Source organism: Heterocephalus glaber, unplaced genomic scaffold, assembly GCF_053883595.1.
Source record: "Heterocephalus glaber isolate CG9 unplaced genomic scaffold, H.glaber_assembly_v1.0 deba00001463, whole genome shotgun sequence".
In the NCBI taxonomy this organism is placed as follows: Eukaryota; Metazoa; Chordata; class Mammalia; order Rodentia; family Bathyergidae; genus Heterocephalus; species Heterocephalus glaber.
In genome coordinates, this window is record NW_028258310.1 from 9,207,644 (window position 1) to 9,222,980 (window position 15,337).

At 36.7% G+C, this 15,337-nt stretch overlaps 1 long non-coding RNA gene across 2 annotated transcripts in view; it reads right to left on the reverse strand.

Annotated features, from left to right (window-relative positions):
• The window catches only part of LOC110351130 (uncharacterized), a 282,837-nt gene that overhangs the window by 73,484 nt on the left and 194,016 nt on the right, over positions 1–15,337 (reverse strand). The window lies entirely within an intron of this gene.

The following is a 15,337-nucleotide window of genomic DNA, read 5'->3' on the forward strand; positions in this document are numbered from 1 at the left end:
GTTCAACAAAACACAGATAGTCATGAATGTGGGTGAGGGTAAGACTCATAAAAATTATGCTTTTTCTAATTTTTCAAAGCCAAACTTGCAAGAATTTGTGTTCTATCCTTCCAGCAACAGTAAACCTAAAATTCATAGAAAAGGAAATAAGTTTGTGTCTCTTACTCACAAAATTTATATGCTGTGTAATTCTACAAAGTTAAGTATCACTAGCTTCATGTTTTCTGCTTTACTTAGGTTATTTATCAGTGGATACATGAATAAAAGCCTATTTGAAGATACATTGTAATAACATTTGAAAATGAATAGTACCTTTGAAAATATTAAACCAATGTATTTTTTTATTCGTCATAAATCAACTTCCTATGACCCCTCATTCATTAAATAATATTTATCACTTGGGGATTATTTATCCTGTTCTAGAGCAAATAAGTCATAATTTAACTTTGAGCTTCAAAATTAAATAATCTCTTACTTCACAGCTACACATAGTCTTAAGAACCAATCTTTGCTGGGAAGAATGTGTTTTCTAAATTCCAAATCATCGTTTTGTTATTGAAAGCAAAATGTGGATGTTAGAGCTTGATTTTTGCCCTCAGCCTAAGTATTAAAAAAGGCTCTCAGGGAACACTAACACACTGGAACGGGAAGGAAGCTTTGAACTGTGGAGGAGATGAAATTAGGGCAATACTGCCTGAGTCTCTAAGAGAGAGCCAGTGGACTAAAGGAAGAAGAAGAGGGAATGAAACAGTAAGATGTGAGGAAAATTAAGAGAATATCGCTCTTTGCCACTAAAGCAGAGATTGTCTCAGAGGTGTCCTGAAACCACTGGGCTGATGGCAATAGAGCAGATACAATAACGTGGCAGGATTAGGCAGAAGAAACTCCTGCCTAAAGACATGACATGGCGGGAAATTTAGACATAAAATTTCCTATGGAGGGGTGGTGGGGTGCTTGGCAGTGGCTAAGAATTAAGAAGGAGCTTGTTTTCCAGAGAGTGGAGAAGAGAAGAAAGAGGGTGCAGTGCAATTGGGGGAAGCAGCTGCTGGAACATAGGAAATCCACTGAGGAATGCAGCCATTCACTCAGGTACAAAAGTACTGTGTCTTATGGTTTAGATCTAAAATGGTCCCTACAGCCTTGTGTGTTTGGCAGCTAAATGTGCTGTTAGGAAGCTGGATCTGGTTGGAAGAGGCTGGTTACTATGGGCATGATCTGGATGGTACCTCTCCCTTTCTCAACTCCTCCCTTCTCTGTTGGCTTCCTGGCCACCATCATGTGAGCAGCTTTTCTCCACCAGACCCTTCTACCTTGTCTTCTAGCCTTGGAGCCAGCCAACTGTGAACTAAAACTGTGAGCCAAAATAAACCTCTGCTCCTTTAAATTGCAGGCATTGGGTATTTTGTCCCAGTGACTAAGACAGTGCCAAATCCCAACCTAAAGTCCAGGAAAGCCAACGTAAGATTCAAACACTTTTCCTCATATCATAACAATGTTTCCTAATCTTTACCTTGTATCATGAAACTACTCGGGGAGAAGGAAAGAAGCAGAATGGGGGAAAGAGTTTCTGAAAGATTAAACACACACACACACAATAACAACAACAACAAAAGTATTTTAGACTGAAAAAGACTGAAAAATATTGAATAGGATATTTTTTGGTGGGTGCTGACCGGTATTTGTTATTAAGTGGAAATGAGGATTGCTGACTAAGATAAGTCATATAATTTAATCCTATGCTTCTCTGAGTTACATTTTGCTAACCTTTAGAGAACCAAACAACAAATTCTGATATATCAAAAACTCAGAGATTTAACTGTGTGAATTAGGAAATGGAAATATCACTGGTCTACTCATCTTACAAAATTACACAGTATCAGAATTTTCAAACTAGAAAATAGCATTCAGTTCACTCTACAAAATGCTATCCAGTGCTGATGTATATATCAACTGTGTGTGTGTATGCGCTGTGTTTAGGGCTTAAAAGTGACATTCATCATTTATTTTGTCCAAAAGAGATTGAAGGCATGAATATGCGAAAGTCCTAATGAGCCTAACATCTGGAGCTGTAAAGTAGCAAACTAGGCTAGAATAATTTTAATTGTACAGTACAAGTACTCCAAAAAGAGAACTGTTAATAGATATCAATCTAGCAAATCATAACTTATACCTAACTACTCCAAACCAGCACTATTAATCTGGAATGAGTATTTATTTTCAATTCAGTGGATCTTGGCTGTAATTACTAAGCATTCTCAACAGTAACCCATTAAAAAATCGTGACTCAAATTGAGTTGCCATAGAAACAGATCTCAAGGTAAAGATTTGAGTGCAAGTGGCTTTTAAGCAGCTGATTCCAACAAGACCAGTGGGGAGTAGTAAAGGGAGACAGGAAATGAAATAAATTAATTCAGAGTAAGATAATACACAGATGATCACTGTGGGTGACTAAGGTTCTGTCTCACTGAGGATTTCTAAATGAACAGACCACTCCTTAGAGTTGTGGCACCTAAAGAACAAAGAATGAAAAAAACAGTAAGCAATTTATTCTTCAACATCCGTTCCTCATTGCCCAGGATGTGACTGGGAGCATCAGCTCCCTAGTACTTCAGGCAAGTCCCATACAAAGGCCAAGCATGCTAAAGAAAGCTCCCCAGGAACCATAAAGGAGTGCAAAACACACAGATGGTATATAGCATTGTTGTACACAAGGACAGGAGAGATGACAATGTTAAGTAGACATTTGGGCAACTTAAAAGTAGAAAAGAGTAAATCGAGCATTTCTGGAAGCAGCAAAAACATATCTGTGTTACAAGATGAAGATGAACATTAAAAGGCACTATCATTCTGGCCGAGTGTATAGAATGTAATATATGACCTGATAATATATGTCCTTATCACAACAAATTGGTTCAGCTTTTAGATTTGTGCTACCATTTGGTCAAATTCTTTGTCATACCAAGGAAGTCTGTTTAATTTAATTTAACTCCACAGTAGGGTAATCTATTTGAAATAAGGAGTTCTAAGAAAGTCTTGAGAAAAAAAGGATGTGTATTTGTATACATGTAATTCTATCTTTTTCTTCTTCCTTTATTTTTATTTTCCCAAAAGAAAAATTAGTTTCAGCATTGAACTCTGATTAAAATACTATTTCTAGGCTCAGAATAGGTGTGCTTAATTTATTTCAAATCTGGGGTAAATATAAATTCAAGAATTAACAAAGGGAATATTTCAGATAGTATTAATGGTAAGAAGACAAAATATGAAAATACTCATGGAACATACTCACATGGCCTTCCCAGTAGATTGACCCATATATTTAAGAAAAAAGGTACCAAACCAGAGAGATGTAACATTATTAAGCCCTTAGGAAGCAGGCGAGCTCTAGGTGACATTCTTAAAATTACAATTCCTTGTATTGAAAAATAGCACTTAGAAAAAGTTTGGATCAATCAAGTGCCTTAAAACATGTTTTCGTGAACACTCTCTTTTAGCAATGAGTTTTAAATCTTTGGCTAGTAAAGATCTCAAACATTATACACTTCTTTAAATGCAGGTACTTTTAAAATGCTTGAGCAATTTTTTATAAACCTGCACTGTGTAGAAGAATATTTTCTAAAATAAAGCAACAAATACATTTATAAAACTACCTTGACTATTTCATATCTCTCCAATACAAGGTATTAGCCCCACACATACAAAGTAGCACATAAAACGAGTAATAGAGTTTAAGGACATTAGCAGGTAGATAGGTGGACTGGAGAAAAAGAAGGTCCTGTGGGTTCAGAAAGAAGTTCTCATTTAAAGAAGCATGTGAAGGCCAGGGATTTAACTCAGTGGTTCTGCCACCTGCCTCACAAACACAAGGTCCCAAGTTCGATCCCCGGTACCAAAAAGAAAAAAGAGGGGGGGTCTAGGAATGTATCTTAATACAAAGGCCCTGGATTCCATTAAAGAAGTATGTGGGTGGCCTTTATGGTGCAGAGCCTCTGACCATAATTTCTGCTACTGCCCTCACAACAAATAAATACAAATGATGTTCCACATCTAAGATTAAAACAATAAAAATCATAGGAGTAACTTTTAAAATAGCATTTAATGCTAAAACTAGCAAGTTATTTAGCCTACTTAAAAAAAACTTATAGGGCCAGGAATTTAGCTCAGTGGTGCCCTGCCAGCCTCACAAGTGCAAGGTCCTGAGTTTGATCCCCAGTACTGTTTAAAAAAAAGAAAGAAAACCTATTTACTAATCACTATTAATCATCAAAATTCAGTGGCACTGATAATATATATGAAAATCAATACTTATTTGGAAAAAATTTGAAGAAAAATACTTAGCAACTTCTAAGCTAGTATGAAAAGGTGATTTAGCAAGTTTTAATTCAAAGTATACCTAAATCCCATGCTGCTATTTGCTAATTACTAATTTGCCAAGTGAGAAATAGCTCATTTATTCTAATTTCAAGGTTTTTAGTATTTTCATAACATTACACAAGACCATTTTATTTTTAAAAGTAAAGAAAGGGGAGTTAGAAGAGGAGGATGAGAAAGGTCAGGGGGAGGAGAAGGAGAAAGAAGTAGTTATCCCAGAATTTAATAGTGGTATATATTCAAAAATGTGTTACTTTGATCAAGTAAGTCTTGTTCACATTTCTATGATAAATAAGAATGGAAGAAAAAAGTGGTACATGAAAAGATAAAACTACATATATGATATTGGATACCAATATTGGTTCATGAAACTGAAGCAGAAGAAAATCACTGTTACATGATCCTCATTTTTGTTTTAAACTATGGGTAGGTGAGGGACTCCACCAGTTTTCCAGGTTTAAGCTTCTGTGACCTCTTGAGAATCACTACTATCTCTAGACTGGCAGAGCAAAGTTACATTAACTGAAACTCCACAAAATACTGTATGTCCTTTTAATGAAATGCTTTGCGTCTGACTGAATATTTGAAAAGTTACCCACCCTACAAAGAAGCAACTAATTATACTTCACAGTTTTATAGATTATTTGATATCCTTCAAATTTGTAACAATAATTTTGAACAAAATCAGATTTGTATCCACGAAACCAAGCCTCAACATGAAAAAGATTGGCTGAGAAGAGAGCTATTCATTGCCTACTATAAGTTAGTCTAAATTCAGCTTCTAAGTTAGTCTACAGTAAGCTTAATATATATTTCAGCTAAAATAACAGAATTACTAAGCCTACAAAAAAATGGAAGATCTTAGCCAGCATTCTAACCTTCACATAAAAATTTAGGGCTATTACATCAATACTATTAAAAGTTTATTATAAGATGCTTTGTAATTTCCAAGTTTACAAACAAGAGGTAAAGCGTCTAAAAATATAATTATATACACATTGCCACTCTGGTACTGAATATTGAGCTTGATAATATGATTTTCATATATTAGCTTATCCTTGCAATGAGACTGAAAATTAGGAATCATTATTACATACTTAAAGATAAGGAAACTGAGGCTCGGTGGATTTGAATTAGTTTCTCAAGGTCAAACAGCTGGCAATTAGCAGACCAGAGACTCAGTGACAGGAAATTGTCCTTGTGTGTATAGAGTATCTTCACCTTGCTAACCTGTATCCTGTGTCTGAGCCCTCTGCACAGATATACACATTGCTGTTGACAGAAATTAATATATCAATGACATAATAGTGGAAGAAAAGGTGACATATGGAGGGTGGTAAAAGAAACAGCCCCGTGCCCTTCAAATAAGTGCCTAGACCTACAGAAATCTGGTCCTAGAAAGGAGTTAAAATACATCATCTATGTGAAGTAAATTAAAGAGGGCTGCATGAATCAACTGAGGTTAGATTTAGAGAAAGGTACATTTATTATTCTGTACACCTTGGTGGGTGTGATTGATGTTAATTTCAGGCTTTACAGAGTAAAAAGTGCTGACAAACAAGTGAATCACTTTATTAACGTGCTATGAATGGATAAATGAAGCTTGAGAAACTTTGCTTGCCCTAAACTCAGCACACTGGGGAGCCTGGCAGAGGTAAACACTGCCTTAGGATGAACCATTGCACTCCGGCCCCATTTTTCACATGCCATCTTCCTTTTAGATGTCCTAAGGTGCTAATTCCCTGTATTCACAATTTCAAAACACTTGATCAAGCTTTGACACATTTCAAAATACATGCTAAGTTTTCATTCATTATTTGCTCCATAGCCTTGCACTAAACTCTTATTCAAAGTCAGCTGTCTTGAGAGAGGTACTTCAGTAGGTGTCTTTCCGGGTCTTCTTATTTCCTCCAATGTATGGGAAATGTGTGTATCTTTTTTTTTTCTTTTTTTGTACCGGGGATCGAACTCGGGTCCTTCCACTTGCGAGGCAGGCGGTGGAACCACTGAGCTAAATCCCCAGCCCCAAAAATGTGTACGTCTTGTAGGGGAAAAAAATCAAAGCTGTCACAGTGGAATTGACAAGAGCTCACCATCCCTTCCTCATACCGTATTCTAGTGAAGATTATGTAGAACATGAGAAGTCCATTCCTGGGTCTCAGAAATTTGTATTTTCCAAAAGTTCCTTCTCCAAATGCATGTGACTGAAGTCATTATTAAATAAAATGTATCTACAGAGAGCTAGAGCTCATATATATATATATATATATATATATAAGCAAAGAACTGGTAGGAGCTCTAGAAGGAATCAAAGGCAACACATAGATTTTCTAGGACAAAAGATATTCTCCTAGACTTCTGAAGTACTTATAGATGAGCTGTTCCAACTTTCTCAGGTCCCAGATCAGCCTATCCCTTTTTTTTTATTAATAAACTTGTTCCTCTACAGTAAGAAAAATGGTACCCGCTGATCAGAAATCTCCAGAGAGCAATAGGCTTGCGCTGAAGCCACACATAGGAAAATAAACCCTAAAAACCCCATCCTGTTATGCTATTTAGGACTTCAAGGCACTATTTGAAAAGGAAGCCCTCTCTAGTTAGAAGGCCTAAGTCTCAACAAATAGAGAAAGTTGTATTTTAGCCCTGACTCCCATCCTTGCCAGGAAAAATTGTGCAATACGCATAGAAATTGTGCACTTATGCATAAAGTTCTCTAGAACTGATGTCTCAGTGTACAAAATGGCTGCTCACAAGCTCAGAGGGGCTTCTTTAAACTAAAATGTATTAATTAAACTAAAGATGAATCATGCAAGTAAAATTTTAACTGAAAATATTTGAAAAATTAATACTTGTTTAATATTTCCCCACAATGTATCATGATATTCATTACGATAATGGATATCTTGACACTGTGAGAATTTTTACTTTTATTTTTTTTCTTTGCTGCCTTTTATTCCTTTCATACCAATACACACATGCACCTAGACACACCCAATACACATCCCAGACACAGGCACATGCATGCACTTAGACAAACGTCCATTTACCCACAAACCTACACATACCCATACACACAATAACACACACAATTACATGCACCCAAAAACACATCACACACACACACTATACACATTCATGCTCACTCCTATATAAATATCCACCTACCCACATCCCCTACACAAACAGAAAGACAGATACTTGTATATATCCACATTCAAATTGTTTCTCCAAAAGCTGATGCTCCCTTCTATTTACTAGCAATGCACAATCACAGGATGAATTTTTCTTTGAAGATGTTCCTTTCTCGCAAAGCCTCTTTCTTCCAGACCATCCTCATACTTCCATTCTGCACAGTTTCCTCACTTTTAAACTTCCCTTTGCAAATGGAAGAGGATCAAGAGGTGGAAGGAGTGGTGAGGGAGGGGAAGGAAAGGAGATATAAAAAGAATTAAGATGTGTCCCACTGTTCATCATGAATGTAATCATTATGTATTGCAAACAGGTACTAATAAAAACTTTTTAACAATAAATTTTCTTCAGAGATAAGCCTTTGTTTGTTCAAACCAAGAATTAATAATGCCTTTGAAAATCTTTGTAAATAGAAACGGTATTTGAAGATGTTCCAAAAAATTATATATTCACCAATCAATTCCACCTAAACATTAACAGCATCTACCAACCAATTTGTTTACAAATTACATTGCTTTTAAGACTAACATGGAGATTGCTCACATTTGATGTAGGATAATAAATGATACTCTCTTCTGTGCCAGATATAAGCCAATTAAGAATAGAAATGTTAGGCAGAAGAGATAAAAAATTAATAAATATTACAGATTAAAATGGGTTGGAAGAGATGGCTTTGAAAACAAAAACCTTCCTAAAACTCCCTCATCCAAAATTAGATACTTAGCCTCCAGTCACTAGCAGCAGTGAATAATGACAGTCATTGCTTCACTTCACCAAAAGCATGCCAAATCTCTCTATGGAGAGAAAACTTTTAGAAAGTAAAGTGCATGCCAAACACATCCTGTTCCTTATCCCCAATTCACCATGAGGGTCTGTCCATTTTCTTTGCTTGAGGAAAAGCAAGGAGCACAGAAATGAATAATGTCCCTCCATGTGACAAGAGACATCAGTAGTGGAGAATAAATGATCCTCCCACACACACTTTTCCTTGTCTCTACCTTTAGGCTTAATCAATGACCTCACTCATAACCAGGGGCAGAGGACATTCCTCCCTCCCTCCCCAGGCTGGAGACCAGCAGCCCATCAAAGCTCTCTGCTTTCACCTAGGTAAAACCATTTATTTATCACTTCTGAACTACAGTTTGGCAGGCTAAAGTTTGCTCTAAGAAGACACTGAGATATTTCAGAACCATATATTAACTAAATTAACCTCAGAACTACTTAGGTATTAATGCTGAAAGTTTATATTCCGCTCTATTTCTTATCTCAAATTATTTCCAGTCCTAAGGTCTAACATAGTTTATCAGCTCTTTGACAGTAAAATCCAAAAGCATCATAGAGCTATTCCAGGAATAACATAATGAATTGAAATGTCCCAACTTCAAATATAAACCACTTCCTGAAAGAAATTAGAATTCAGTGCTTAAAGTTCCAATTAAATTGAGATCCCAAATTCATATGTTAATGTCTAAAAGGCCTTTATGAATTAACGTGCAAAGAAATTAAAGTGTTACCCAAATTTTTATTCCATTCAATCTCAGCAAGATAATTTCTTGATGAGTTGATAGAATCAGAAATTCCTCTCACAGCTTTCCCCGGGAGTGGATTATTGTTCCTTCAGTGCCCAAGAACTTGAATTTGGTTGTGTCAATCTTCTACGATCCTTGACTCTTTCAGAAGTCCAGAGTTAATAAAACCAAAAATTATCAGCAATAGCAAAAATTCACAATTTTTCAAAATCCATCCTCAGTGCTTAAGAAATCATCCCAGGCACAAATATGTTCTCATTATTTGGTTTTTCTTTTTAGTCAAACATGTATCAAAAACCCAGTGGCTTTTAAGAGGAAGATGATGGATATTATTTTCTTATTCATCAGAATAGAGGTAACTTTGGCAATGAGTCAGATTTTATAATCTGTAAACTTTAATGTATCTAAGAAAAATCTTCTATACAACAATTATATAGGGCTATATATAACTAGCATATCTGGAAAGAAAATTTACTTTTGCATATTGTCTTTTTATTTTGAAAAAGATATTTTAAACATATTTGTTTTCTTGTAAAATTTTGAAGATGCCAATCATGGCTGCCCCAATCATCAGATTTTTTGTGGTGCCTTCCTTATTTAAGATTTATCAAACAAATAACTCACAAGATATATAGCAAGTTTATTGTTGAGTTCTATTGTTTGTAAAAATCTATTTAGTAGGACTTGTTCTTACTCTATCCCAAAACAAAAGCTCAGCTATATCCTGTCTTTTAAGGTCATTTTTATTTTTTTTTCATTAAGTTTATTGGTACATTTTAGGTATAAAATGCAGTTACCTTCATCATTGGGATCTTGTACCTTTACATGATGCATCTTGTTCCTATTTTTCCCCATTTCCCTGCCCTCCCTTCACCCCCTCCACCTTTCCCTATTTACAAAGACTTTGTTTCCATTTTCTCCTTTTCTCATGTTTTTTTCTTTTCGTTTCTTTCCTTAACCCCACCCCCAATTCCCCTACTCCTTTAGACCTTTTATTCCTATTTCAATTATCAATTATACATTTCGATCTTAAGGTCATTTTTAGTATGAAAAAGTACTGAGATTACTTTAAGCCACACGATTTTAATTTGTAATTTGAAGTGCCCAATGCTATGGAATGAAGCTTTATGAAGTTTCATTCAAGATTAAATCTCTCCTTTAGCTAAAGCCCTTGGCAGTCAGGAAGTAGGAAAAGGAAGGTCTACACCTCTCTTCTCTAGTCTACCTTTTGATTTTTTTCCCTTCTTCCCTTGCTTTGGTAATTATAGTTTCTGATCCACCAAGTTCAACACAGGAAAGAGACATGGAATGACCTCAGAAAGATGTCGAAATAAAAATTTTCAGCTTTCATCCCTTCCAAAGAAATACCAATTTTGACAACAACTCACAGACAAGAGTACCCATGTGGGTGCTCAGGAATCCAACACAGTGGTCACAGGACCCTGTTGGAATAAAAATTCCAAGAACAGTTGCATTTAAGAGGGTAAGAAGAACACTTTTACTTTACCCACATGGCCCCTCCCCCAGCGCATTGCTTAGTGCCAAGAGAGACTCAGTCAGCCTACAATTCCTCTCACAGGGAGTGAATATAATGAGCACCTACCTGTCTTCCCAGCTATGCAGAATATGAAGAGGCTTAGTTCTTATTTACCCTACCAAAACACTAACACTGGCTCAGCTGAACAGTTTGTTGTTAACTAGGTACAGAGAGAATGGCTGGAGGTTCACAGCAACCAGGATATAGACACCAAAGAAGGGATGCTGTTTCATCTACCCCATAAATTCCACCACGAGGCTTGCCCATAAACTTTGTAGGACACAACCACAACGGGTACCCACTAACAAGGCTCCATACACCTTAAGTACCCAGCCTCCTCTCCCCTACCTCAGAACTGGTGTTCCACATAAAACCCTGCAGGCAACCCATATAAATCTCTGCACACTGTGCAGAGGTGTGAGCAGATGGCCAGCAAGACACTGAACAATGGGAGACACTTCAGGGCATAGACCTACAGAAAATAGACAAGAGGTTCTAAACACTGAGGCCGGCTTTTTGAATTCAAGAGAAGGTATAAAATCCTAATACTTTCTCCTCAAGACAGAAGAAGAAGAGTACAGTGAATGAATAACTAAAAAAGGTTCTAAGCAATCCCAGGAATTGTTTGCTTGCAGGGCTGACTGGTGAAGACCTTTTACTTCACAAATAGTCAAGAAAGAAGGAAGGAGTTCCTGCAGCTTCAAATACCAAGAAACTAAAGCAAGACTTCAAGGAATATGGAATAATCAGAGAACTGTGACATCCCCAAAAGAAGAAAATACTAATTATCAACTAAAAAGTGGACATCCATACATTTCTTGACAAGTTGAAAATAATTGTTTTTAGTAAGCTGAGTGACTTATAAGAGAACACTGATAAACAACACTTCAAAAACCAAGAAAACAGTAAATGAAAAACATTGGAAGTTAAACAGAGACAGAAATGTTCAGAAAAAAAGATTTAAAAATTCTTAAGATGAAGAATAAAATGAATTCAATGAAAAGTGCCACAGAAAGCTTCATCACCAGACTCAAAAAATCTGTTAACTTGAAGATAGATTATTGGAATTTATCCAAGCAGAGGAGAAAAGAATGAGAATAAAAGGGCATTATCAATTGAATTAATTTGTGCATGATGATAGTCCCAGAAGGAGAATAAAAAGAGAAAGAGGTAGAAAGAATATTTAAAGAAATAATGGCTGAAAATTTTCCAAATTTGGAGGCAGTATTGACATCCAAGTTGATGAAAGTTACACCAAGAACAATACTAACTGCCAAAAGCCAAAGCCAAAGAAAAATGATAAAACCATAAGAGAAATGTCTCATAATATACAAAGCAGCAGAAATCTTTTTTTTTCTGGTACCATGAATTGAATTCAGGGATTGGCACTTGCCAGGCAGGCGCTGAGCCTCTGAGCTACATCCCTGGACCTCAGCAGAAATCTTGACAGTCAAGAGAGAATAGGATGATATGTTCAAAGTATGGAAAGATGAAAACTGCCAACCAACAATATTTTAACTGGCAAATCTTCATAAATGAAAGTATGATAAAGTTCACCAAACAAAAGCTAAGGGAGTTCATAATCACTTAGATATGCCTTACAATAAATGATAAGAAGGAGCTCTATAACTTGAAAAGACATTAATTATATGGAAACATGAAAGTATAAAACTCATTAATAAAAAGAGTTACATGGCCAAATTCAGAATACTCTAATGGTGGTACACAAAACACTTAAATATATATAAAATTTAAAAGACAAAGTATTAAAAATAAAAATTACCTATGAACTCAATTCTCTGCACAAACTGAACCAGGTGATAACTGAATCAAATTTCCCTATAAGGTCAACATTGACCCTGACCATTGAATTTGATTCTGTTCTCATCCAACTTGGTTTGCAACCAGAAATGTGGAAAGAATAAAGTTTGTGAACTGAGGAACCACTGTATAATGATTTGTTAATAGATCACCGTATACATTGAGAAGAGGAGATAGGCAGGGACCTAGGACATGAAGTGGCTGACATGGCAGACTACTATAAGAAATGACCACCTGCTTACTAGAAATTGCCCTTTGTGAAACCTTCACAGATGTAGAAAGGTTATTCTTAGAGACCCGCTTATATACACTGGAAACGCCCCCAAAATCCCATGGCTCTTACCCCACCCTAGCAATTGCTCACCTCAACAACAAAGGCTAATACTTTGATTGACTCAGAACCCCTAAAAGAATGAGCAGAGCAAAGATCCTTGTTGAGAAGCCTGATCTGTTCTCCCTGCCCTGTGGCAGCTTTTTCTCTGTCTTTCTTATCTTACAGCTAAACCTCTGCTTCACATTTCTTTCATTTTCTGACTTCATCATTCTTCCCAGACCTGACTTCTCATTTCCCACTTGGGTGATCTTCGTTTTTGAGTAAGCCTTGTACCACACTTGCATTCCTCACCAGGGTGAGGGAAAGAACCTAAGGAATGGGGATCACAGCATGGGAGACCCCTACAATATCAAAAGGCCTTGTAGAAAGTGAAGAAATAAAAGTATAGTCTTTCTATGAAATTGAAGCTAATTTATTATCAGCATAGGAGAGACAGTAGTACAGTATAAAATAACTGTAATATTTTACATGCCTCATGATAACTACACAAGAAAACTTGCAGTAGATACACAAAAGAGAATAAGAAAGGAATCAAATCACACTTATAAAAGAAATTATCAAATACAGAGAAAGACAGCAAGAGAAGAAAGAAATGAAGTATAAAATAGAAAAAAATGCAACAGTAAGTACCTACCAATATTAATTACTTTAAATGTAATAGATTCAACTTTCCAAATAAAAGGCATAAAGTGGCTGAACTTATTTTAATAAAAATCAAGACACAACAATATGCTGCCTGTAAGAGACTCACTTTAGCTTTAAGGACACAGATAGGCTAAAATTGGAGGGATAGAAAAGATAATCTATGTAAATGACAAAGAAAAGAGCAAATGTGGCCATATTTATATCAGAAAAGAAGATTTTGAGTCAAATAAAAAGAAAACCTGATTTTCTGCTTCAAAGATTTAGCTATTATAAATTGTACTACTATAAATATTGGTATGGATATATCACTGTAATATGATACATATGACATGACATGATTTTATACATAGGATACTATCTTAGTTACTTTTCTCATTGCTAGGATAAAATACCTGACACCCAAAGTTAAAGGAGGAAAGGTTTATTTAGCTCAGTTTGTGGAGGTTTCATGCCACAATTGGCTGACTCCTAGGCAGGGTGGATGGCAGACAGATATCACAGAGGAGAAACAGTTTGTGGCAGGCAAAAAGCAGCAAAGCAACCAGAGACTTTCTGCCCCTTTTGTCTTATCCAAGCTACTTAGGGTAGTAGCACTCACACCCTCAATCCTAGTGCCCTTGAGCCTAGCATTGCACCATGAATGAGTTCCAGTGTCATACACTCTAGATCCAGCCAACCCTGGAAAAGCCCCACCTATGACTGCATGAGCCTTTGAGAGGACATCTAGACACAAGCCATAACAGATACCCTGAAGACTTCACCAAAAAACTGCTAGAACTAATGAATGAATACAATAAAGTTGCAGATAACAAAATCAATATACAAAGATCAGTTATATTTATATACACTTTATTGAAATACATGAGAAAGAAATTAAGATGACTATCTCATTTATGACACCATCAAAAAACTGAAAAATTACAAATAAATTTACTTAAAGAATTGAAACCACCAGATTGGCCACACGGGCAGAGCAGTCGCAGGCTGACTGAACCCTGCTCAGTCCAGCTCACTCTACCCACTTGTGACCAGGAGACTTTGAGGACCCCCCCAGGCATGCCCACCAGCCGCCAGCTTGGCCGCCCGGGCGCCTGCAATGACAGGTCCTGCCCCCCACCCCTGCCTGTGGCCTCTTGGCTTTACAGCTACTGGGTTCCACACTACAGAGGCACAGGGGGACATAAAGACCATTGTCCTGAGCTGTAGAAGTGAACAACAGAGAGAGGGCCTTTCTCAGGCTCCCTGATGAAAACTGAAGCCCACTGGAAATGTGAAGAGAATCTCGTCAATAAAGGCACACCAGACCACTGTGCTTGGTAAGTTGGAGGGATCATCACCTCCATCAGAACCTGGACTATCTTCAGGGAAAAGGCATCTGGAACCTGCAATAGAATCTAAGGGAGGACAGGGAGCTCAACTTTGGACTTGCAGCCAGAAATCTGAATCTCATGGGTCCATGACTGGCTTACTGAGATTCATTGACTTATAATTGCACACTGCTGCCCACATTGCCTATTGTGACAGCAGAGACATACCCTGAAGGAGGCCCTTCATTTTTATCTTTTATTTGTTATTTAAAAAATTACCACTATATTTTTTGTGTGTGCTCTTATTTTTACTATTTTTCTTCTTTGCTACTTTTTTTACTGTTTTTTTATTTTTCTCTTTTTTCTTTCTCTCTCTCCCCTCTCCAACCCGCCCCCCCCTCTCCTCCCTTTGTGTTCCTCTTCTGGCCCTAATTGGGATTTCTTCTTTATTTTTCTTTTCTTCTCTTTCCTTCTCTTGCCTGTGCCCTCTGGCCTCACTGCTAAACTACCCCTATACTTCTACCTATGTATTCCTCCCTCCCCAATTCCTTCTAACTCCTCATCCTGAAGGGCAAAGTTGCTATATTGAGGAGTTTATTTACTA